At 44.5% G+C, this 26,073-nt stretch overlaps 1 protein-coding gene across 3 annotated transcripts in view; it reads right to left on the minus strand.

Annotated features, from left to right (window-relative positions):
• The window catches only part of ANPEP (alanyl aminopeptidase, membrane), a 171,179-nt gene that overhangs the window by 57,329 nt on the left and 87,777 nt on the right, over window positions 1–26,073 (minus strand). For 2 of the 3 annotated variants that reach the window (XM_063925821.1, XM_063925822.1), the window contains exon 2: window positions 10,832–10,962. The exons of the other annotated variant lie outside the window; for it this stretch is intronic. The gene's annotated coding sequence lies outside the window, so the exon portion shown is untranslated. The remainder of the gene's footprint in view (window positions 1–10,831; window positions 10,963–26,073) is intronic. 3 annotated transcript variants of the gene reach the window in all.

Below are 26,073 nucleotides of genomic sequence, written 5' to 3' on the forward strand. Positions count from 1 at the left end.
AACAAGTACGCATTTTAGCAGGGGTGTAACCAGAACTTTGTGGGCTCCATAGCAACACAGAAGGGGTCCATTGATTCTTGAGACACACATCTCCACAGCACCTTATAAATTTTATGCCCCATTATAATTTATGGTCCCCTGGTACGTTTTCTGAACCTACATTGGTCCTATTTCAGACCTGATTGCAGCAGCAAAATTGTTCTCTAATGGGCAAAACCATGTGCACTGCAAGTGGGGCAGATGTAACATGTGCAGAGAGAGTTAGATTTGGGTGGATTATATTGTTTCTGTGCAGAGGAAATACTGGCTGCTTTATTTTTACACTGCAATTTAGATTTCAGTTTGGACTCCCCACCCAAATCTAACTCTCTCTGCACATGTTACATCTGCCCCACCTGCACTGCACATGGTTTTACCCATTAGAGAGCAAGGTTGCTGCTGCGATCAGGTCTGAATTAGACCCATAGTTCCCTAGTTTACACGATGTTACATTGTAGGGCTGACAGTACATATTCTGCCACTAAGCATCACCAATTCACATGATAACATACAGTGACTACAGTTCACATTATGCCCCATGTTCATACTATGCCACATTACAGTGTCCTCCAGTTCAAATTATGCCACACTACCAGTGGCGGGGCAGCGTTGACCACACAGTGCATACATGGGAGAAGTTAGCACATATAATAAACATACATGTAATGCTTTATGCAATATATGTGTTCAGTGGTTATCCTGGGGATCAGTAGTGCTGTGTGTATCACACTCGCTGCAGCTGCACCCGGGACTCCGCATTTGGCTTCTCTTTCCACTATAAACCCGCCCCAAGACTCCTATTGGCTAGTTTCACAGTGTGTGGTTGGAACTGCAGGTTATGCATAACTGTGCGGAAACGTATACTCCTGATTTTAGAATGACTTTTTTAAGGGGGTAGGTTTGTTAGCAAACAAAAAAAGCACACTAATGGGCAAAACCATGTTGCACTGCAGGTGGGGCAGATGTAACATTAGATTTGGGTGGGTTATATTGTTTCTGTTGTCGAAGTCGAAAATATTATAGCCACATGTATCACGCGCAAACACCACGCACAGTGGCCTCCGTGCCGGTGCTTGTTCTGCCGTGCGTGCGCATACTCGCACGTTGCGTATATTGGCTCGCGAGGTCCTGCGTATTAGCACGTGGTATGAGTAAATATGGTAGCATATGCATTCGCATGGAAAAGCCACAAAGACATATCTCATATTTAATCCACATAGTGCATAATTTACACACAGCCTACATGCACCACACCAGCGAGTTTCATTTGCTTCAAAGGTACAACAACAGAGGGATTTGACTTTACAGGATATGAGGGGACAGAATTAGGTTAGGAGGTGGTGTTTGGTATCCAGCTGTACAGTATTTCAAGGGCAACATTCCGGTAGCAGTTTGCAGAAGGAAGCACGCTCCTGCGCATAGATATGCGCAGGAACAGAATATTAATATAGGTGAAGAGATTACCGTTTCCATTGTTTCATGATTTGGACTAATGTATTAAAGCCTCCTCGCCGGTCAGGCACATTCTCTGAAGGTCACCAGGAGACGCTGGCGAACAAACGTATGTATCCATTGATTGTACCCTATTCTCTTATGTGATTGTATTTCTGTTGTACCCCCTTTTTGAGTAAATATTTGTTGCTGGTTTGGACCTCATCATTACATATACAATTGATGTCGCATTTCCTTTCCTGTTAGGGGTTATAAAGTGCATTCCACCGCATGTGTAGCTACTTTGTGCTTACAGCGTGACAGCATACTTACGCAACGTGTACGCATTTGATAAGGGTTACACACACGCTTAACGGTCGCAGCGGCCTGAACATTTGTGCATTTAAGGTATTGCTCTTTTCCTGAAAGTTAACCGAACTTAACACTGTGCATAGTAAATACTGGCTGCTTTATTTTTACACTGCAATTTAGATTTCAGTTTGAACACACCCCAGGTGCTACTGCTTATGCGAGGATTGGGTTCTTCATGGGCAAGTTTTCTGCGCGTACATGGAAAACAGGCATGATCACACATTACAAGAAGTTCCAGGACTCCACTAAGCAGATGGTTGGTTCTAAATTGGAGTGGGAGAAGGGACCTTTTGACGTCACTAGGGGAGGAGACACGTTACCAGGGGGAGGAGCTACGGCCGAACAGGGTACCTGAAAAGTACCCTCGCGGGCTTGCTTCGCTCGCCTCGCTTCGCTCTCCACGCTTCAGGCACTGTGGCTCGCTTCGCTCGCCACCTGATTACTATAGGTAATAGTTGGTGGTGTGGATAGTAGAGGAACTATCCCACTGGCCTAGCTCCTCCCTCTTGTGTTGTGGCTCCTCCCCCTGACGTAAAAGGTCCCTTAGGCCACTTGAATCTAGCATCAACCCTAAGCAGATGAAGAAGCTATGTCCAGTGTTTTACACCAGGCATCCTCTACTCTGCTTCTGTTGATAATGTAGTCTGAACCTCTTGACTAAAGGGGAGTATATACGCCAGTGACTATTAGAGATGAGCGGGTTCGGTTTCTTTGAATCCGAACCCGCACGAACTTCACTTTTTTTTCCACGGGTCCGAGCGACTCGGATCTTCCCGCCTTGCTCGGTTAACCCGAGCGCGCCCGAACGTCATCATGACGCTGTCGGATTCTCGCGAGGCTCGGATTCTATCGCGAGACTCGGATTCTATATAAGGAGCCGCGCGTCGCCGCCATTTTCACTCGTGCATTGAGATTGATAGGGAGAGGACGTGTCTGGCGTCCTCTCCATTAGAATAGAGATAGATAGATTAGATAGAGAGAGATTGTGCAGAGTCGCAGACAGAGTTAGTTTACCACAGTCAGTGACCAGTGCAGTTGCTAGTTAACTTTTATTTAATATAATATATCCGTTCACTTCTCTCTGCTATATCCGTTCTCTGCCTGAAAAAAAAAACGATACACAGCACAGTCAGTCACACAGTGTGACTCAGTCTGTGTGCACTCAGCTCAGCCCAGTGTGCTGCACAGTCATCAATGTATAAATTAAAAGCTTATAATTAATTGTGGGGGAGACTGGGGAGCACTGCAGGTTGTTAGCAGGAGCCAGGAGTACAATTATATTAATTAACAGTGCACACTTTTGCTGCAGGAGTGGTGACCAGTGCCTGACCACCAGTATAGTATTGTTGTATACTACTAATATCTCTTTAAATATCAACCAGTCTATATTAGCAGCAGACACAGTACAGTGCGGTAGTTCACGGCTGTGGCTACCTCTGTGTCGGCACACGGCAGGCAGTCCGTCCGACCAGAATTGTATTATTTATTATTATATACCTACCACCTAACCGTGGTTTTTTTTTCATTCTTTATACCGTCATAGTGTCATCCTAATTGTTACGAGTATACTACTATCTCTTTATCAACCAGTGTACAGTGCGGTAGTTCACGGCTGTGGCTACCTCTGTGTCGGCACACGGCAGGCAGTCCGTCCGACCAGAATTGTATTATTTATTATTATATACCTACCACCTAACCGTGGTTTTTTTTTCATTCTTTATACCGTCATAGTGTCATCCTAATTGTTACGAGTATACTACTATCTCTTTATCAACCAGTGTACAGTGCGGTAGTTCACGGCTGTGGCTACCTCTGTGTCGGCACACGGCAGGCAGTCCGTCCGACCAGAATTGTATTATTTATTATTATATACCTACCACCTAACCGTGGTTTTTTTTTCATTCTTTATACCGTCATAGTGTCATCCTAATTGTTACGAGTATACTACTATCTCTTTATCAACCAGTGTACAGTGCGGTAGTTCACGGCTGTGGCTACCTCTGTGTCGGCACACGGCAGGCAGTCCGTCCGACCAGAATTGTATTATTTATTATTATATACCTACCACCTAACCGTGGTTTTTTTTTCATTCTTTATACCGTCATAGTGTCATCCTAATTGTTACGAGTATACTACTATCTCTTTATCAACCAGTGTACAGTGCGGTAGTTCACGGCTGTGGCTACCTCTGTGTCGGCACACGGCAGGCAGTCCGTCCGACCAGAATTGTATTATTTATTATTATATACCTACCACCTAACCGTGGTTTTTTTTTCATTCTTTATACCGTCATAGTGTCATCCTAATTGTTACGAGTATACTACTATCTCTTTATCAACCAGTGTACAGTGCGGTAGTTCACGGCTGTGGCTACCTCTGTGTCGGCAGTCGGCAGGCAGTCCGTCCATCCATAATTGTATTATTATTATAATATATACCACCTAACCGTGGTTTTTTTTTCATTCTTTATACCGTCATAGTGTCATACTAGTTGTTACGAGTATACTACTATCTCTTTATCAACCAGTGTACAGTGCGGTAGTTCACGGCTGTGGCTACCTCTGTGTCGGCAGTCGGCAGGCAGTCCGTCCATCCATAATTGTATTATTATTATAATATATACCACCTAACTGTGGTTTTTTTTGCATTCTTTATACCGTCGTCATAGTGTCATACTAGTTGTTACGAGTATACTACTATCTCTTTATCAACCAGTGTACAGTGCGGTAGTTCACGGCTGTGGCTACCTCTGTGTCGGCAGTCGGCAGGCAGTCCGTCCATCCATAATTGTATTATTATTATAATATATACCACCTAACCGTGGTTTTTTTTTCATTCTTTATACCGTCGTCATAGTGTCATACTAGTTGTTACGAGTATACTACTATCTCTTTATCAACCAGTGTACAGTGCGGTAGTTCACGGCTGTGGCTACCTCTGTGTCGGCAGTCGGCAGGCAGTCCGTCCATCCATAATTGTATTATTATTATAATATATACCACCTAACCGTGGTTTTTTTTTCATTCTTTATACCGTCGTCATAGTGTCATACTAGTTGTTACGAGTATACTACTATCTCTTTATCAACCAGTGTACAGTGCGGTAGTTCACGGCTGTGGCTACCTCTGTGTCGGCAGTCGGCAGGCAGTCCGTCCATCCATAATTGTATTATTATTATAATATATACCACCTAACCGTGGTTTTTTTTTCATTCTTTATACCGTCGTCATAGTGTCATACTAGTTGTTACGAGTATACTACTATCTCTTTATCAACCAGTGTACAGTGCGGTAGTTCACGGCTGTGGCTACCTCTGTGTCGGCAGTCGGCAGGCAGTCCGTCCATCCATAATTGTATTATTATTATAATATATACCACCTAACCGTGGTTTTTTTTTCATTCTTTATACCGTCGTCATAGTGTCATACTAGTTGTTACGAGTATACTACTATCTCTTTATCAACCAGTGTACAGTGCGGTAGTTCACGGCTGTGGCTACCTCTGTGTCGGCAGTCGGCAGGCAGTCCGTCCATCCATAATTGTATTATTATTATAATATATACCACCTAACTGTGGTTTTTTTTGCATTCTTTATACCGTCGTCATAGTGTCATACTAGTTGTTACGAGTATACTACTATCTCTTTATCAACCAGTGTACAGTGCGGTAGTTCACGGCTGTGGCTACCTCTGTGTCGGCAGTCGGCAGGCAGTCCGTCCATCCATAATTGTATTATTATTATAATATATACCACCTAACCGTGGTTTTTTTTTCATTCTTTATACCGTCGTCATAGTGTCATACTAGTTGTTACGAGTATACTACTATCTCTTTATCAACCAGTGTACAGTGCGGTAGTTCACGGCTGTGGCTACCTCTGTGTCGGCAGTCGGCAGGCAGTCCGTCCATCCATAATTGTATTATTATTATAATATATACCACCTAACCGTGGTTTTTTTTTCATTCTTTATACCGTCGTCATAGTGTCATACTAGTTGTTACGAGTATACTACTATCTCTTTATCAACCAGTGTACAGTGCGGTAGTTCACGGCTGTGGCTACCTCTGTGTCGGCAGTCGGCAGGCAGTCCGTCCATCCATAATTGTATTATTATTATAATATATACCACCTAACCGTGGTTTTTTTTTCATTCTTTATACCGTCGTCATAGTGTCATACTAGTTGTTACGAGTATACTACTATCTCTTTATCAACCAGTGTACAGTGCGGTAGTTCACGGCTGTGGCTACCTCTGTGTCGGCAGTCGGCAGGCAGTCCGTCCATCCATAATTGTATTATTATTATAATATATACCACCTAACCGTGGTTTTTTTTTCATTCTTTATACCGTCGTCATAGTGTCATACTAGTTGTTACGAGTATACTACTATCTCTTTATCAACCAGTGTACAGTGCGGTAGTTCACGGCTGTGGCTACCTCTGTGTCGGCAGTCGGCAGGCAGTCCGTCCATCCATAATTGTATTATTATTATAATATATACCACCTAACCGTGGTTTTTTTATACCACCTAACCGTGGCAGTCCGTCCATAATTGTATACTAGTATCCAATCCATCCATCTCCATTGTTTACCTGAGGTGCCTTTTAGTTCTGCCTATAAAATATGGAGAACAAAAAAGTTGAGGTTCCAAAATTAGGGAAAGATCAAGATCCACTTCCACCTCGTGCTGAAGCTGCTGCCACTAGTCATGGCCGAGACGATGAAATGCCAGCAACGTCGTCTGCCAAGGCCGATGCCCAATGTCATAGTACAGAGCATGTCAAATCCAAAACACCAAATATCAGAAAAAAAAGGACTCCAAAACCTAAAATAAAATTGTCGGAGGAGAAGCGTAAACTTGCCAATATGCCATTTACCACACGGAGTGGCAAGGAACGGCTGAGGCCCTGGCCTATGTTCATGGCTAGTGGTTCAGCTTCACATGAGGATGGAAGCACTCAGCCTCTCGCTAGAAAACTGAAAAGACTCAAGCTGGCAAAAGCACCGCAAAGAACTGTGCGTTCTTTGAAATCCCAAATCCACAAGGAGAGTCCAATTGTGTCGTTTGCGATGCCTGACCTTCCCAACACTGGACGTGAAGAGCATGCGCCTTCCACTATTTGCATGCCCCCTGCAAGTGCTGGAAGGAGCACCCGCAGTCCAGTTCCTGATAGTCAGATTGAAGATGTCAGTGTTGAAGTACACCAGGATGAGGAGGATATGGGTGTTGCTGGCGCTGGGGAGGAAATTGACCAGGAGGATTCTGATGGTGAGGTGGTTTGTTTAAGTCAGGCACCCGGGGAGACACCTGTTGTCCGTGGGAGGAATATGGCCGTTGACATGCCAGGTGAAAATACCAAAAAAATCAGCTCTTCGGTGTGGAGGTATTTCACCAGAAATGTGGACAACAGGTGTCAAGCCGTGTGTTCCCTTTGTCAAGCTGTAATAAGTAGGGGTAAGGACGTTAACCACCTCGGAACATCCTCCCTTATACGTCACCTGCAGCGCATTCATAATAAGTCAGTGACAAGTTCAAAAACTTTGGGTGACAGCGGAAGCAGTCCACTGACCAGTAAATCCCTTCCTCTTGTAACCAAGCTCACGCAAACCACCCCACCAACTCCCTCAGTGTCAATTTCCTCCTTCCCCAGGAATGCCAATAGTCCTGCAGGCCATGTCACTGGCAAGTCTGACGAGTCCTTTCCTGCCTGGGATTCCTCCGATGCATCCTTGCGTGTAACGCCTACTGCTGCTGGCGCTGCTGTTGTTGCCGCTGGGAGTCGATGGTCATCCCAGAGGGGAAGTCGTAAGCCCACTTGTACTACTTCCAGTAAGCAATTGACTGTTCAACAGTCCTTTGCGAGGAAGATGAAATATCACAGCAGTCATCCTACTGCAAAGCGGATAACTGAGTCCTTGACAACTATGTTGGTGTTAGACGTGCGTCCGGTATCCGCCGTTAGTTCACAGGGAACTAGACAATTTATTGAGGCAGTGTGCCCCCGTTACCAAATACCATCTAGGTTCCACTTCTCTAGGCAGGCGATACCGAGAATGTACACGGACGTCAGAAAAAGACTCACCAGTGTCCTAAAAAATGCAGTTGTACCCAATGTCCACTTAACCACGGACATGTGGACAAGTGGAGCAGGGCAGGGTCAGGACTATATGACTGTGACAGCCCACTGGGTAGATGTATGGACTCCCGCCGCAAGAACAGCAGCGGCGGCACCAGTAGCAGCATCTCGCAAACGCCAACTCTTTCCTAGGCAGGCTACGCTTTGTATCACCGCTTTCCAGAATACGCACACAGCTGAAAACCTCTTACGGCAACTGAGGAAGATCATCGCGGAATGGCTTACCCCAATTGGACTCTCCTGTGGATTTGTGGCATCGGACAACGCCAGCAATATTGTGTGTGCATTAAATATGGGCAAATTCCAGCACGTCCCATGTTTTGCACATACCTTGAATTTGGTGGTGCAGAATTTTTAAAAAAACGACAGGGGCGTGCAAGAGATGCTGTCGGTGGCCAGAAAAATTGCGGGACACTTTCGGCGTACAGGCACCACGTACAGAAGACTGGAGCACCACCAAAAACTACTGAACCTGCCCTGCCATCATCTGAAGCAAGAAGTGGTAACGAGGTGGAATTCAACCCTCTATATGCTTCAGAGGTTGGAGGAGCAGCAAAAGGCCATTCAAGCCTATACAATTGAGCACGATATAGGAGATGGAATGCACCTGTCTCAAGTGCAGTGGAGAATGATTTCAACGTTGTGCAAGGTTCTGATGCCCTTTGAACTTGCCACACGTGAAGTCAGTTCAGACACTGCCAGCCTGAGTCAGGTCATTCCCCTCATCAGGCTTTTGCAGAAGAAGCTGGAGGCATTGAAGAAGGAGCTAACACGGAGCGATTCCGCTAGGCATGTGGGACTTGTGGATGCAGCCCTTAATTCGCTTAACAAGGATTCACGGGTGGTCAATCTGTTGAAATCAGAGCACTACATTTTGGCCACCGTGCTCGATCCTAGATTTAAAGCCTACCTTGGATCTCTCTTTCCGGCAGACACAGGTCTGCTGGGGTTGAAAGACCTGCTGGTGACAAAATTGTCAAGTCAAGCGGAACGCGACCTGTCAACATCTCCTCCTTCACATTCTCCCGCAACTGGGGGTGCGAGGAAAAGGCTCAGAATTCCGAGCCCACCCGCTGGCGGTGATGCAGGGCAGTCTGGAGCGACTGCTGATGCTGACATCTGGTCCGGACTGAAGGACCTGACAACGATTACGGACATGTCGTCTACTGTCACTGCATATGATTCTCTCAACATTGATAGAATGGTGGAGGATTATATGAGTGACCGCATCCAAGTAGGCACGTCACACAGTCCGTACTTATACTGGCAGGAAAAAGAGGCAATTTGGAGGCCCTTGCACAAACTGGCTTTATTCTACCTAAGTTGCCCTCCCACAAGTGTGTACTCCGAAAGAGTGTTTAGTGCCGCCGCTCACCTTGTCAGCAATCGGCGTACGAGGTTACATCCAGAAAATGTGGAGAAGATGATGTTCATTAAAATGAATTATAATCAATTCCTCCGCGGAGACATTGACCAGCAGCAATTGCCTCCACAAAGTACACAGGGAGCTGAGATGGTGGATTCCAGTGGGGACGAATTGATAATCTGTGAGGAGGGGGATGTACACGGTGATATATCGGAGGGTGAAGATGAGGTGGACATCTTGCCTCTGTAGAGCCAGTTTGTGCAAGGAGAGATTAATTGCTTCTTTTTTGGGGGGGGTCCAAACCAACCCGTCATATCAGTCACAGTCGTGTGGCAGACCCTGTCACTGAAATGATGGGTTGGTTAAAGTGTGCATGTCCTGTTTTGTTTATACAACATAAGGGTGGGTGGGAGGGCCCAAGGATAATTCCATCTTGCACCTCTTTTTTCTTTTCTTTTTCTTTGCATCATGTGCTGATTGGGGAGGGTTTTTTGGAAGGGACATCCTGCGTGACACTGCAGTGCCACTCCTAGATGGGCCCGGTGTTTGTGTCGGCCACTAGGGTCGCTTATCTTACTCACACAGCGACCTCGGTGCAAATTTTAGGACTAAAAATAATATTGTGAGGTGTGATGTGTTCAGAATAGGCTGAAAATGAGTGTAAATTATGTTTTTTGAGGTTAATAATACTTTGGGATCAAAATTACCCCCAAATTCTATGATTTAAGCTGTTTTTTAGGGTTTTTTGAAAAAAACACCCGAATCCAAAACACACCCGAATCCGACAAAAATAATTCGGTGAGGTTTTGCCAAAACGCGTTCGAACCCAAAACACGGCCGCGGAACCGAACCCAAAACCAAAACACAAAACCCGAAAAATTTCAGGCGCTCATCTCTAGTGACTATCTCAGGATCTATCTTTTGGACCATTGTCCATCCAGTGTATCAAACAAAAACCTTAGCTGAGCAATCTTGGAGTCCAAACTTTGCTTTACTTTAAACCCGGAAAAAAAACAGTAACTGGTAAGGGGGAAATTTCCCAATGTAAATTCAGCATTTTTTATATTAATGTCCTATGCAGCAAAAGGAGGTTCTGCAGCAGTACTTGGTGAATAGCATTCCTCCATGCTGTGTTTTTGGAAGGCCGTTACTGTTGAAACCTTGTGAAACTTGTTCTGGCAGCGTCTACCGTAAGTGATAGGTATGTAGAAGCCCTGTCTCGGGCGGAAAAAGGTGTGATCTCATTTTAATAAATAGATGCATTTATGTCCTAGTCATAAAAACAATGCTGGTCAATTATGTCTATAAGAATGGCATCACATATCTTCTCAAATAAAATGTAGTTTAAACTAGTGCTGACAGTGGATTAGAAGTGGTTTAAATCGAGATTAACTAAAGGGAAAAGCAATGTATTACAATTACAATTGTTGAAACTAAAGAGATTAATGATGATGAAGTAGGACTGGAAAAGGAAGAATACCCACCAAGTCTTGGCTCCCCAGGATTCTCAGTTAATGTCCAGTGTTCTCCAGTGACCCCTGCAAGGATGTGATGGACTTCGGGGATGGATAATCCCCCAGGTTTGCACACTTAGCAGCAACTAATACAGGATGGACTAAAAATAAAAGGAAAAATCACAAACATAGTAGGAGACACACCAAAAGTCAGGGCAGCAGAGGTTCAATGTCAGGAACCAAGCCAAAGCTCAGGATCAAAAGTAGACAGCAATGATGGAAGACCAAAGCAACTATTCAGACTAGCACACGCTAGCCAATATACCGTATACTGAGCAAACAATTGTAACTGGTGTGTGTTGACATCAGCGTGGCCATGCATCAGGTATGACTGTATACTGTAGATAGGACATGGGAGCAAACCTAAGTAGAACTAAAATAAGCAGCGGAGTGAAAGCTACTGACAGTAGATGGATGCTGTGGAGCACAGCGTTATGTGACACATTACTGCACTATCACTTGTATTTACTCAGTCCATAAAATAGCTGACTCTGCTGCATACAGGCAATGAGCCACTTTAATATGGTAAAAACAGAAGGCTTTGATTAGTTTACTTTAAATACATTACAACAATCTAAAACAAATAACTACGATCCACACTGTGTCATAGATACTCTTGTTATTTAATTCTTACTAATCCCCAGGTAATGGAAACCAATTGACTCACATCTTGACATTCTAGAGTGTAAATAATAATTACTTTGCAGTTTGGCAATCAAGTGAAATGTTAGAGCATCTTTTTATGATTGAAACATTTTCTGCTCATCCACTGTTATATAATTTAAAAATGCTGCAGTAGATGCTTGCCCTAACTAACCTCTTCATTTTACCTTATGACATCTGAGGTTAATACACTGCTCAAAAAAATAAAGGGTACACTTAAACAACACAATGTAACTCCAAGTCAATCACACTCATAGGTGTGCGCAGGGGGGGTGCCTGGTGCGCACAGGCACCCCCTAATGTCTGGCACCCCGATCACACATGCCTGATGCAGCGATCGCCGAGCAAGCTGATTACTGTCCTCTGCGCTGCACCCTGTCAGGACTGTATTACTGACCGGATGCCTGGGTTAATCAAGGGTGCCACTGGCTGAGAAGGAGCAGTGTAATTGCAGTGAGTGCCATCTGGGGTGTTTGTTTGGTGCACACCACAACATCTGACAATGTATCTGCTTTATTAGGATTGGTACAAGGGTGGATATTTTATATTGCGTTGACCATCAATAGATGGTGCTAGACATACCCAAAAGGCGGTGCTAGACACACCCCTCCGCCGGTGCACCCCCTAATAAAATGTGCTGCGCACGCCTATGATCACACTTCTGTGAAATCAAACTGTCAACTTAGGAAGCAACACTGACTGACAATCAATTTCACATGCTGTTAAGCAAATGGAATAGACAACAGGTGGAAATTATAGGCAATTAGCAAGACACCCCCAATAAAGGAGTTGTTCTGCAGGTGGTGACCACAGACCACTTCTCAGCTCCTATGCTTTCTGGCTGATGTTTTGGTCACTTTTGAAAGCTGGCGGTGCTTTCACTCTAGTGGTAGCATGAGACGGAGTCTACAACCCACACAAGTGGCTCAGGTAGTGCAGCTAATCCAGGATGGCACATCAATGCGAGCTGTGGCAAGAAGGTTTGCAGTGTCCAGAGCATGGTGGCGCTACCAGGAGACAGGCTAGTACATCAGGAGACGTGGAGGAGGCCGTAGGAGGGCAACAACCCAGCAGCAGGACCGCTTCCTTCGCCTTTGTGCAAGGAGGAACAGGAGGAGCACTGCCAGAGTCCTGCAAAATGACCTCCAGCAAGCCACAAATGTGCATGTGGGTGGTATGAGGGCCCGACGTCCACAGGTGGGGGTTGTGCTTACAGCCCAACACCGTGCAGGACGTTTGGCATTTGCCAGAGAACACTGTCAAAGTCAGAAAAATATCACGCTGCACGTTGCCATATATGCACCTAATGCGCGTGCCTGCTGCATGTGCACATTCTCTCCCGTGCGTGCGGATACACGCAGCCGCGTGATGGCGCCTCGGCCATGCGCTCGAGCGCGGGGTATGTGCATTTACGGTAGACTTTGTGTGCGTCTAGCGGGCGACTCAATCGTTTAATAATAGAACCAAATAGCTCGTTTTATAGATAATGTTCCCCTTAATGATAACTGTCAGTTTGGTTAATGTGACTTGTTCATGGACTTGGGAATCCCTCTTTACGTGGTACAAAGGGTCTGATTAAGGTTGAACAGCTGTGTCTGGTACCTAACTGAAGAGTATTTTAATAGCAATAATCCGGTGTTGGTTAGGTAAAGATTAATCGCTCCTGCGTGTAGTTATGACCATTAGTAGTTTCTGGACATATTCTATATTTGCAGTTCATTATCCATGCGGCGGGAATCCGGAGATTCCCACCCACCTGAGCTGTTTAAAATAGTCACAGCCCACCTGTTCAAACTAACCTATGACCTTTTGATATGATGCGAGGAGACATTCCTGTGTCCAATGAACAATGAGATTGTAGGTCCCTTTGTAGTATACTGTACCCAGTGTATATAAGATCAGCCAGCCTGAACAGCTCCCCCACTCTCTCCACAAACGGTTTTCATATTGACAAACTCGGGGCTGGTACCAGGCTGCGCTGCGATCGTTCCCAGTGTGTGTAAGTAATTCTCTGTAATCATCTCGCTCTTTGTTTGTATTGGCCACATTCTCTCTCTCTCTCTCTGTTTAGTTTAAGATTGTAACGTTATCAATTTATTTATGTCTAGATATTCTGTTAGAATTATATGTTAGTATGTAGTGTATGACTTGTAACTGTTTTACCTCTTTTCGATATAACTATAAGCTTGTTAGTAAAGGTGTTGGATCCTTAGCACAGTATCGTGTGTTCATTTAATTGCAGAGAGTAATAGGAGCATCTCGATCGCTCAAACAGCTTTAGTGTTAACAAGGTTAAGCAGCGTTATATCGCTACAGTGTTTCAGTACAAGGTTTACAGTATAAGAATGTCTTTTCTGTGTGTTACATTCAAGGTTTACTGATTGTTATCTTGTGAGCGTCAGCGCCGCTCGTGATCTCCTCGTGGTCTCGAGCGTCCGCTACGCTGATAGCGTAGCATTACGGTTGTCGCTCGCCTAAAGCGTGCTCGACACCACGCCTTAAGCTGTGAGCGAGCGTGCCGCATGTGCGTCTCGATCACGGCCTAGCGTATGCTACGCTAAATACGTACCCTTATGGTACCCCATACGCCAATTGCGTACTGTGTCTCTTACCCATTATTGTGAAGGTTATAAGGTAATCTAAATCAGCATTATCAATTGGCGGCTCGTCCGTCCTCCACATATCCGCACTAGCGAAAACAAACGTTATCCGTCAGCAAGGGCGGGAAGGCAGTATCCCTTCGTATCGGGATACAGTAGTGCTGACTAGATAAGCGTCTGTTTCGCTAGATTGAAGGAGTGCTGGTGGGATCCGGAACCGGAGGTAAGAACAATACGCTATTGTTTTTTTAAAAACTGTTTATTTCTGTTTTGCGTACACACGCACGCACACACACAACTGTATCTCTTTTTCATTTGTGTATTTTCACATATCACCTTCCTGTTTGCCATTTCACAATTGATAATAATACTTAAAGGAGTAATTATAAAAACACGCACACAGCCTGGCCTAGTTAAAGGTTGATACAGTGGAATCTATGTGGTGTTCGGTAAATGATTATAGCTAAATATCATTTGCATTGATAGACACGTGTTATTTGTGTTACTGCGGACGTGTCTGGCCTGTGTACACGTGTCTCTAACAAGGGGCAGAACGAGTGTACGCGACGCAAGGGTCGACGCACGGAGCATATATTACGCAACGGAGCGTACGGATACGCCCACCGAAACTCAAATCGCACAATAGCATTGTTTTAGTGGGGGCGGTATAGTATAGCCACGCGATAATAGCACAAATTGATTTCAGTTTAAAAAAAAAAAAATTTAGTTTAAATACCTTACTTTACTGTAATGCCTCTGGGGAGAGCTATCAGATTACGGGAAATGATTTTTCTGATCAGAAAACTATAGAATGATAGTGGGTTGAAAACGGCATGAGTGTATTGAACTCCTCTTGGTGAAGTCTTGGTGAAATCTTGGTGAAGTAAATCTTGGTGAAGTAAGTCTTGGTGAATCACGGTCTAGGTGAATACGTGATGAGCACGGTCTAGGTGAAAACGTGCGACGGAGTGTGATAAAGTTTTTATGGTATTACGCTCTGGCTGTTTTGGAGCACAGTAGGGAGACTCCAATGATCCTACCATTTATAGGCAACAAGTGTCTATAAGTGGTACGATTGGACCGCACGGTTGTATGTGTGACCAATAACGCAACGTGATATGAGGTCGTATATTAAATTGCCCTCATGCGTGTTGTAGGGAGCACATGCAAGCGTGATTTGTGTAAAAATATAAAGGTAAGGAATTTTCGCTGGTAGGGGCTGCAACGATTACGTGGGTCTGCTAAAAAGGGGCGGATTCGTTGTACTCGGAGCAGAAGAAGCTGGTGGAAGAGCTTGGAAAACTTCCACCGTAGACTTCTGTGTTTGGTGCATTTTAGGAAGTTTTTCTGTGTTAAAAAGGTCCACAATGGAAGCCAAGTGCACAACACAGGGACGTTTAGCAGTCAGGGTTCAGACTGGAGAGGCTTGCAGACCCCGAGGGTCTGCTCGGTTAGTAATGTGGGGGAAGTATGGTCCCCACACTGAGACCTTTTGTGACGAATGGACACGAATGACTGTGGGGGATAAAGCACCATTTCCTGGGATAGGTAGTTTTGACTCAGAGGTATTGCATAGTTTAAGGCGAAGGATCTGTCTCATAAAATCCGGGAAGCAACGAATCAGACATTATGATTGTTTACAGTTATGGCAACGGGAAAGTGAAATACAAGGAGGATTAGCTTACACAGCTGACTCTCACTGTGGTAACAAAAATATGGCAGCGAGAGAGAAGGTGGTTACAGAGAATGGCACACTGGTGAATGATAAAAATGCACTTAGCAACTGTATTATAGATGATAAGGATACTTGTAATAAATGTAACAAGAATAATTGTAATACTGTTAAATGTACAACTATTAACCCATGCAAGTTGCACCCCATGTTAAACTTCCCTCAGGATCACCAGCAAGAAAGTGAGCCCAGCACGATGTCGGCACCTTTTCCAGCAGCCATCACACAAGACATCCAGGTGGACGCGACCAAATCGGTAAAGGCAATAATCAAACCCCCTAACGGAGGGTCAGGTGAGGTCGTGTCCACAGGTACGTATGGTGTTATATATCACGCACAAACAAATGTACCTCATATTGTAGAACCAACTCAGAATGACGTTATTGGACTTAATCCAGTTAGGGTAATAGCAGTGCCAAATGGGAAAACTGACACTTCAGGAGCAACTCCTGTCAGGAACACCGCCATGCACTGTCCCTTTTCCCGAGCAGAATTAAGATCAATGATGTCTGAATTCCCTGATCCTAGGAAAGATTTAGTTGCATGTCAAAAGTATATTAGAGAGCTAGGAAATTCTGCAGAGCCAAATAACAAAGACTGGAGGACAGTTTTGAGGGCATGTTTACCCCCCAATGTTGATTCGTTAAAGTTTATCGCTGATTGCAAGTTAGATGAGGAAGTACCACTAACAGACGAGTATAATCAGGATAATGTAAAGAGAATCAACTTACAGTTAGGAGTATATTTTCCTGCAGTAGTAAAGTGGAATAAAATCTTTACAATAAAACAAAAAGAAGGTGAATCCACACCAGAGTATTTTCATCGGGCACTACAGGAAATGGCTAAGTATACAGGCATAGAAGACATTAAAACAAATGTGAATCATAGAGAAGTAGCTGTGTCCGTATTAATGGACGGCTTAAAAGACACACTAAGAATCAGGGTACAAACCTCTCTACCTCACTGGAGAGGTATCTCGGTGGCTGCATTAAGAGAGTCCGCTATCGAGCATGACCGTAATATCCAAAGAACCAGGGAAGCACAGGGAGAGCGGTTGATGGTGATGAGCATCCAAGCACTAGAGAAGGCATCAAATCGACCGAAACCCCAGGCCACTGGCACATGGAGGAAGCCATGGGTTTGTTATCTTTGTAAAAGAGAAGGGCATTATGCCAGCAACTGTAACAGCCCACATAAAGTCAGACCCCCTAGACAAGAACACGAGCAGAGTTACGACATTCGGAAGTATAATCAGGTATCACACATGTCAAATTTTGGTCCACACATATAATTTATGATTAGGAAAGTTGATCATTAGGACTGATAGTAAGCCTGAGGTAACAGTTAACAAATTGGGAGGTCATTCCTTGAAGACACAGGAATGACCGGGTAAAAAAAAATTGTAATGTATCTGTAAAATGTTTCTTTTTCCCCATTTCTGACGGTCACCACAACAGCTCCAACATCACCTGACTACCTGACCTTTTCAGAAGTCTACCAAACCCCAGTATGACCTACCAGCATCGATGTATCCTGGCCAGATACAAAGGGTGGAGTATGGAAATACTGGTGGGAGAGACTATGCAAAGATACCATTGGACATGTAGATGTGACAGCCTGATGGTGAACGGAAGATCTGACAATGTTTCGTTGTTTATTGTTGGTTTATGTAACATATATATATATGAATTGTTCTCTCTCTCATTTGTTTTTTTTTTTCCTTCTCTCTCTCTCTCGTGTTCTCATGCTTTAAAGATGGTATGTCACACATCAGTAAAACAAATGGTAATGCAAGATTTTTGCTCCTTACAGAGAGATCGCTGATTTGGAAGGAATATTGTATCACCGGAGTGTTCGTTTGGAAGACTGAGAGACAGCACCTTTGAGATGACAGCAGAACAAGAAGAACAACAAGACTAGAGAACTAATCATCGTAACATTTTTCTTTCCCCTCAAAGTATTTTTTTTGTACCCCCATTACAAATTTCTCTTTCTCCTCCTGTAAGATGGACTCGCCCCAAGAGACTGTGATCCGGATCTTCCTGTTGACCATGATGTTGACCAGAGCAGTCTGTTTTGGTGAGAGTACCAGTGAGGCCGAGAAAGGATCCAGAATGGGTTTCTGATGACAGAGACAGAGGCGTAAATTTCTAATAGCAACACAATCACCGAGCAAAGGCGAGTACCGGAAAACGATCTAACAGCCATGTTATTTATAGACATTGTGAAGGATTGTTAGCTGAAGAGAACTGCATCTGTAGACACTGTGACAATATAGTTGAGGATGGGTGCATAAAGAAATGTCAGTCCAGTTTTAATGTCCACATGGACCGGCATCCATTGAGTGACTATCACTCCTTAGTGGGTAAAGTGTTAAATCAGACAGACTGTTGGGTATGCTCTCAAGTACCTCAAGGCCATAGCAAATCAGGACTAGTACCATTCCCTTTAACGGTAGGAGAGGTACTTGAGCTAAGTGGTGGGAGGCCGGTGGACAAGAGGTTTAATATCTCTAGTCCTCCTAGTTTGAAGCTCCACCAATATCATGTGGATAGGTCCTTAGTGTGCTTTAACATTTCCAATCCCCGAAAGCCGGGAAATTGGGAAGTGTCATGGAGTAATCAAACCATGACATTCTCACATAGAGCCGACAGATTGCCCATAGACACAGAACTTATACGCCAGATAGCCGACCATAGGAAATTTTTTCGGTATAGGTACACCTTAGGAAGTAGGATCATGCGAGTTGGAGAAGTATCACCAGGATACTGTGCACAGATCGTACAAACTGATACGTGTACTAAACAGATGGAAGAATTAGGGCTAGGAGAGTTCACATGGAAAATTTGTAATATGGTTATGTCACACTACGTCCCATATGTTCTCCCCGATGATGCATATTTCATATGCGGGAGGAAGGCGTATAAGTGGCTTGCCCCAAACTCAGAAGGGTTATGTTATATTGGAAAAGTATTGCCTGAGGTAATGACTGTATCACATACCAAAATGAAAGATATTCACCGCAGTGCCCCAGCTCCTTATACTCACACTCATTACGAGCACATCGTTAAACGGCACCTGATAGAAAGAACAGAGCATTCAGCCTCTGACCTGATCCATGAATCCACCGGGATTCAATTCCTACTCGCGTTAGATATCACTCGTACCGCTAGAGGAGTGATAAATTATAAATATATATCTGCGCTTGCAAATTTATTAGACAATATCACCGAAATGTATGGCGACACATTCAGGTACACTGGGAAAGAGTTACAAGCCTACAAAACGGAACTGATTCAGCATAGGATGATTCTCAATTACCTCACAGCTGTGACAGGCGGGTATTGTGTAACCCTGGCAACTCAATATGGAATCAAGTGCTGCACGTACATTACAAACAGCACGGAGGACCCAGCCGAGGTCATAGACCAAAAGATGGATGACATTTTACAATTAAAATGGGAGTTCCGAAGGAAACACAATCTCACCCTGGCTGCTGTGGGTAATGAGCTGACCAGTTGGGTGTCATGGTTGAACCCACGAAATTGGTTCTCTGGTTTAGGAGAATGGGCCCAAGGTATTATCATGGATGTAGGGAAATTTCTTTTGTGTATTCTGGGTGTCATCATATTGGTCGGTCTGATATTTAGATGCGTTCGGGTTTTAACGAAGTGTAAACGTAATGCCCGAGTGATGAGTTTAAGAAGCGAGGACACTGTATTAACAACAATTAATTTGATTTATGACCCAACGATAGAGACAATGTTGTGATGAAAATGTGATTCCACGGTCCGTTTCTTTCACCCGTTTCTCCTTTGTTTTCCTCCAAGGTACAAAGACATCCGCTTGGAAGAAGAATTTGACAACCTTTTACACAGACCATTGATGGACAATGCCATAGACCCCCAATATCCCTAGCGATTTTAAAATTTTACGATAGCCCAACACTTTTGTAAGTCTATGGACATTGAGAAAGCTTTCTGCTCAAGCAATTATAGCAAAAGCATCGGGAGACTACAGTCAACATGTACATCGAGACAAGACATCAGACAAGACCTCAATCGGCAAATGTACATTAAACTCACATAGGTTACGACTGCATTTACCATAATTGCTTCTTATCTTCATCTCTACAACCTTCAGGTAATGACACACATAGTCGATAGGGAATATAGGCACAGATATCAGCACTCACATATCCCCCCCCCCCATTCATGTATCATCAACTAAAATTTGCTCCCCCATTTTGTTGCAACCAAAAGCCGAAAAGAGCTCGGTAAAGTTTGACAGCCCATCCACAGACCCGTACCACGGGATAAGAAGGAATTCAAATGTATACTTCGCAATACCTCGAAGCTTGATTTAAAACACGTACGGCACGATGATACATGACCTCTCAAAACATGGACTCATACATACATGCTTCTACTATCTCACTAGGTCATACCTTTTTCCCACCTTCTTCTCTTCTCCCTTACCCAATCATAGAAATGTATTTTTACATGACATATATTTTTCTCTTTTTGAACTATTTTCAGGAAGTGGCAGTTATTGGTGACTGCCAAAGGGTGGACTGTCAAAGTCAGAAAAATATCACGCTGCACGTTGCCATATTTGCACCTCATGCGCGTGCCTGCTGCACGTGCACATTCTCTCCCGTGCATGCGGATACACGCAGCCGCGTGATGGCGCCTCGGCCATGCGCTCGAGCGCGTGGTATGTGCATTTACGGTAGACTTTGTGTGCGTCTAGCGGGCGACTCAATCGTTTAATAATAGAACCAAATAGCTCGTTTTATAGATAATGTTCCCCTTAATGATAACTGTCAGTTTGGTTAATGTGACTTGTTCACGGACTTGGGAATCCCTCTTTACGTGGTACAAAGGGTCTGATTAAGGTTGAACAGCTGTGTCTGGTACCTAACTGAAGAGTATTTTAATAGCAATAATCCGGTGTTGGTTAGGTAAAGATTAATCGCTCCTGCGTGTAGTTATGACCATTAGTAGTTTCTGGACATATTCTATATTTGCAGTTCATTATCCATGCGGCGGGAATCCGGAGATTCCCACCCACCTGAGCTGTTTAAAATAGTCACAGCCCACCTGTTCAAACTAACCTATGACCTTTTGATATGATGCGAGGAGACATTCCTGTGTCCAATGAACAATGAGATTGTAGGTCCCTTTGTAGTATACTGTACCCAGTGTATATAAGATCAGCCAGCCTGAACAGCCCCCCCACTCTCTCCACAAACGGTTTTCATATTGACAAACTCGGGGCTGGTACCAGGCTGCGCTGCGATCGTTCCCAGTGTGTGTAAGTAATTCTCTGTAATCATCTCGCTCTTTGTTTGTATTGGCCACATTCTCTCTCTCTCTCTCTGTTTAGTTTAAGATTGTAACGTTATCAATTTATTTATGTCTAGATATTCTGTTAGAATTATATGTTAGTATGTAGTGTATGACTTGTAACTGTTTTACCTCTTTTCGATATAACTATAAGCTTGTTAGTAAAGGTGTTGGATCCTTAGCACAGTATCGTGTGTTCATTTCATTGCAGAGAGTAATAGGAGCGTCTCGATCGCTCAAACAGCTTTAGTGTTAACAAGGTTAAGCAGTGTTATATCGCTACAGTGTTTCAGTACAAGGTTTACAGTATAAGAATATCTTTTCTGTGTGTTACATTCAAGGTTTACTGATTGTTATCTTGTGAGCGTCAGCGCCGCTCGTGATCTCCTCGTGGTCTCGAGCGTCCGCTACGCTGATAGCGTAGCATTACGGTTGTCGCTCGCCTATAGCGTGCTCGACACCACGCCTTAAGCTGTGAGCGAGCGTGCCGCATGTGCGTCTCGATCACGGCCTAGCGTATGCTACGCTAAATACGTACCCTTATGGTACCCCATACGCCAATTGCGTACTGTGTCTCTTACCCATTATTGTGAAGGTTATAAGGTAATCTAAATCAGCATTATCAACACCAAGATTGGCAAATTCACCACTGGCGCCCTGTGCTCTTCACAGATGAAAGCAGATTCTCACTGAGCACATGTGACAGACGTGACAGAGTCTGGAGACGCCAAGGAGAACGTTCTGCTGCCTGCAACATCCTCCAGCATGACCGGTTTGGCAGTGGGTCAGTAATGGTGTGGGGTGGCATTTCTTTGGGGGGCCGCACAGCCCTCCATGTGCTCGCCAGAGGTAGCCTGACTGCCATTAGGTACCAAGATGAGATCCTCAGACCCTTTGTGAGACCATATGCTGGTGCGGTTGGCCCTGGGTTCCTCCTAATGCAAGACAATGCTAGACCTCATGTGGCTGGTGTGTGTCAGCAGTTCCTGCAAGACGAAGGCATTGATGCTATGGACTGGCCCGCCCATTCCCCAGACCTGAATCCAATTGAGCACATCTGGGACATCATGTCTCGCTCCATCCACCAACGCCACGTTGCACCACAGACTGTCCAGGAGTTGGCGGATGCTTTAGTCCAGGTCTGGGTTAATAAATTTGATTTCCATTGATAATTTTTGTGTGATTTTGTTGTCAGCACATTCAACTATGCAAAGAACAAAGTATTTAATAAGAATATTTCATTCATTCAGATCTAGGATGTGTTATTTTAGTGTTCCCTTTATTTTTTTGAGCAGTGTATATAAGGGGTGCCAGAGCCGACCCTAGGCATAGGCAAACTAGGCAAATGCCTAGGGCATTTGGAATGCCTAGGGGCACAAGCAGATTCTGCTGATTAAAATGATATGCGGCATGCCTATATTCTGTGTGTGACTGCGGCTGTATCTGCATACAAAATGCTAAGTTACAATGATTTTCAGGAATACACTGTAACATAACATTTTGTATGCAGATACAGCCGCAGTCGCACACAGAATATAGGCATGCTAATTATCATTTTAATCAGCAGAATCTGCTTGTGCGTCCTAGTCACATAGCAATGAAAATAAGATGCATTTTCTGAAAACAAAGGTGCCCAACATTAGCAGAGCTGGATGGGCAAATTGAGGCAAGATGTATGAGGACACATCTGTATCCAAGCAGAGACAGAGGTCACAGTGTTAGCGGCTGTGTGAGTGCTGTGTATGGGTAGGTTCATTGTGCAACAGTGTTCGGCATATGTGTAAGGGGCATTATATTTGTCATTATTTGTATTATGGCATTAATAATGTGTGTCATATGTGTAAGGGGCATTACTGTGGTATTATGTGTATAAAGGCATTACTAATGTGTGGCATTTTGTGTATAAGTTGCTCTACTGTGTGGCGTAATGTATAGAAAGGGCATTACTGTGTGGTCTAATGTGAATAAATAGCAATATGGTGTGGTGTAATGTAAATAAGGGGCACTACTGTGAGGAATAATGTATATAAGGTAAAGTGGTACTACTGTGTGATTTAACCTGAAGAAGGGACACTAGTGCATGATATAATGTGAATAAAGTTGCACTACTGTGTGCCGTAATTTGAATTGTGGGTACTATTGTGTGGCCATGCCCCTTCTCAAAAGAACATGCCCCTTTTTGGGCTGTGCGGCTTAATGTGCGCACTGTTCCTATTTAAAATATAGGGGGTAGGAGCAGCAAAATTAGGACTGCTATGACTGAGGGGTGATGGTGATGGGAAGGGGTGCATATTTCAGTGACTCTTTCATATAGATGAGGTGTGCATTCTTTAAAGTTTCTTAGAATATTTAATTTTACTGCACCCCTCAGAGCTGGCCCTAACCAATATGATGCCCTAGGCAAGATTTTGGCTGGTGCCTCCTAGCACCGCCGCTACTTCTGCCTCTGACCCTGAACCCTTTTCCCAGCACCATCACCCCTCACCGATAGCAGTTCTCATTTTGGTGTTCCTACCCCCTATATTCTAAATAGGAACAGTGCGCACATTCAGCGCACAGCCCAAAAAGGGGTGTGCTCTTGCTGGGAAGGGGCATGGCCACACAATAGTACCCACAATTTAAATTATGTCACACAGTAGTGCAACTTTATTCACATTTTATCATGTGATAGTGTCCCTAATTCACGTTACATCACACAGTAGTAGCACATTACCTTATAAATGTTACTCCTCACATTAGTGCCTCTTATTCACATTACATCACTGAATTGCTCCTTTTTCACATTACACCACACCATATTGCTCTTTATTCACATTAGACCACACAGTAGTGCCCTTTCTATACGTTACGCCACACATTAGAGCACCTTGTACATATAATGCCACACATTTGTAATGCATTTATACACATAATACCACACAGTAATGCCCCTTACACATGACACACATTAATAATATCCTTATAAACATAATGCGCCTTACATATTATGCCAACCTTTATAAATGCCCTTATATACATAATGTCCCTTACACATATGCTGTACATTGGCCCTCATTCCGAGTTGTTCGCTCGGTATTTTTCATCGCATCGCAATGAAAATCCGCTTAGTACGCATGCGCAATGTTCGCACTGCGACTGCGCCAAGTAACTTTGCTATGTAGAAAGTAATTTTACTCACGGCTTTTTCATCGCTCCGGCGAACGTAATGTGATTGACAGGAAATGGGTGTTACTGGGCGGAAACACGGCGTTTCAGGGGCGTGTGGCTGAAAACGCTACCGTTTCCGGAAAAAACGCAGGAGTGGCCGGAGAAACGGTGGGAGTGCCTGGGCGAACGCTGGGTGTGTTTGTGACGTCAACCAGGAACGACAAGCACTGAACTGATCGCACAGGCAGAGTAAGTCTGAAGCTACTCTGAAACTGCTAAGTAGTTAGTAATCGCAATATTGCGAATACATCGGTCGCAATTTTAAGAAGCTAAGATTCACTCCCAGTAGGCGGCGGCTTAGCGTGTGTAACTCTGCTAAATTCGCCTTGCGACCGATCAACTCGGAATGAGGGCCATTATTAATGCCCTTATACACATAATTACACACAAAATGTCCCTTTCACATATGCCCCACATTATTAATGCATTTATACACATGACACACATAATGCCCCTTACACATATGTCGAATACCACCCACAACCAACCCACCCAATCACAGTACTCACATGGCTGCTAACACTGTGACCTCTGCCTCTGCTTGCATACAGATGTGTCATCATACATCTTGCCTCAATGCGCCATGCAGCAGGAGATGCCTGGCATTTGTCAGCTGGCAGCTCTGCTAACGTCGGATGAAAATGCATCTTATTTGCATCACTATGTGGCTAGGATGCACAAGCAACTTCTGCTGATTAAAATGATATGCGGCATGCCTATGGGGGTCATTTTCGAGTTGATCACTCACTAGCTAGTTTTAGCAGCCGTGCAAACGCTATGCCGCCGCCCACTGGGGAGTGTATTTTAGCTTAGCAGAAGTGCAAACGCTTGTGCAGCACTGCAAAAACAGTTTGTGCAGTTTCAGAGTAGCTCTGAACCTACTCAGCGCTTGCGATCACTTCAGCCTATTTGTGTCCGGATTTGACGTCATACACCAGCCCAGCAAACGCCAGCCACGCCTGCGTTTTTTCAGACACTCCCTGAAAACTGTCAGTTGACACCCAGAAACGCCCCTTTCTTGTCAATCTTCTTGCGGCCGTGAGTGCGAAGAAAAACTTAGATAAAAAATGTGCACAACCACAACGGGCTTAGTACTTGTACGTCGCGCGTGCGCATTGCGGGGCATACGCATGCGCATAAATGCCTTTTTTTATCTGATCACTGCACTGCGAAAATCGTCAGCAAAAGATAAACTCGGAATGACCCCCAATATTCTGTGTGCGACTGTGACTGCAACTGTATGCGAAATGCTATGTTACAGTGATTTCCAGGAATACACTGTAATGTAGCATTTCGTAAGCAGATACAGCCACAGTCACACACAGAATGTAGGAATGCCGCATATAAGTTTTATCAGCAGAACCTGCTTGTGCCCAGGGGCGGATTGGGTTGCCGGGATACCATGCAAGTTTCCGTTTGGCCGATCGCATGCTCCCTTCTGCCGCATGTTGCCAGGCCCTCTCCTACCGTGGCAGAGCTGGCTGGCCCAGCTGCACCATCGGCCTTTGCGGAGGCGGAGCTCATGAGTCAGCTCCAGCCTCCATGCTCCGTCCAGCAGCGCAGCCGCTCACGTGACATACACGGAGTGGAGGAGAGAGAAGTACGCTGGGGACAGGCGGCGGGAGCCCTGCAGATGCCTGGGGAGGAGATTTGGTGAGCATT

The sequence above is a fragment of the Pseudophryne corroboree genome, chromosome 6 (genome assembly GCF_028390025.1).
Source record: "Pseudophryne corroboree isolate aPseCor3 chromosome 6, aPseCor3.hap2, whole genome shotgun sequence".
NCBI classification, from domain to species: Eukaryota; Metazoa; Chordata; class Amphibia; order Anura; family Myobatrachidae; genus Pseudophryne; species Pseudophryne corroboree.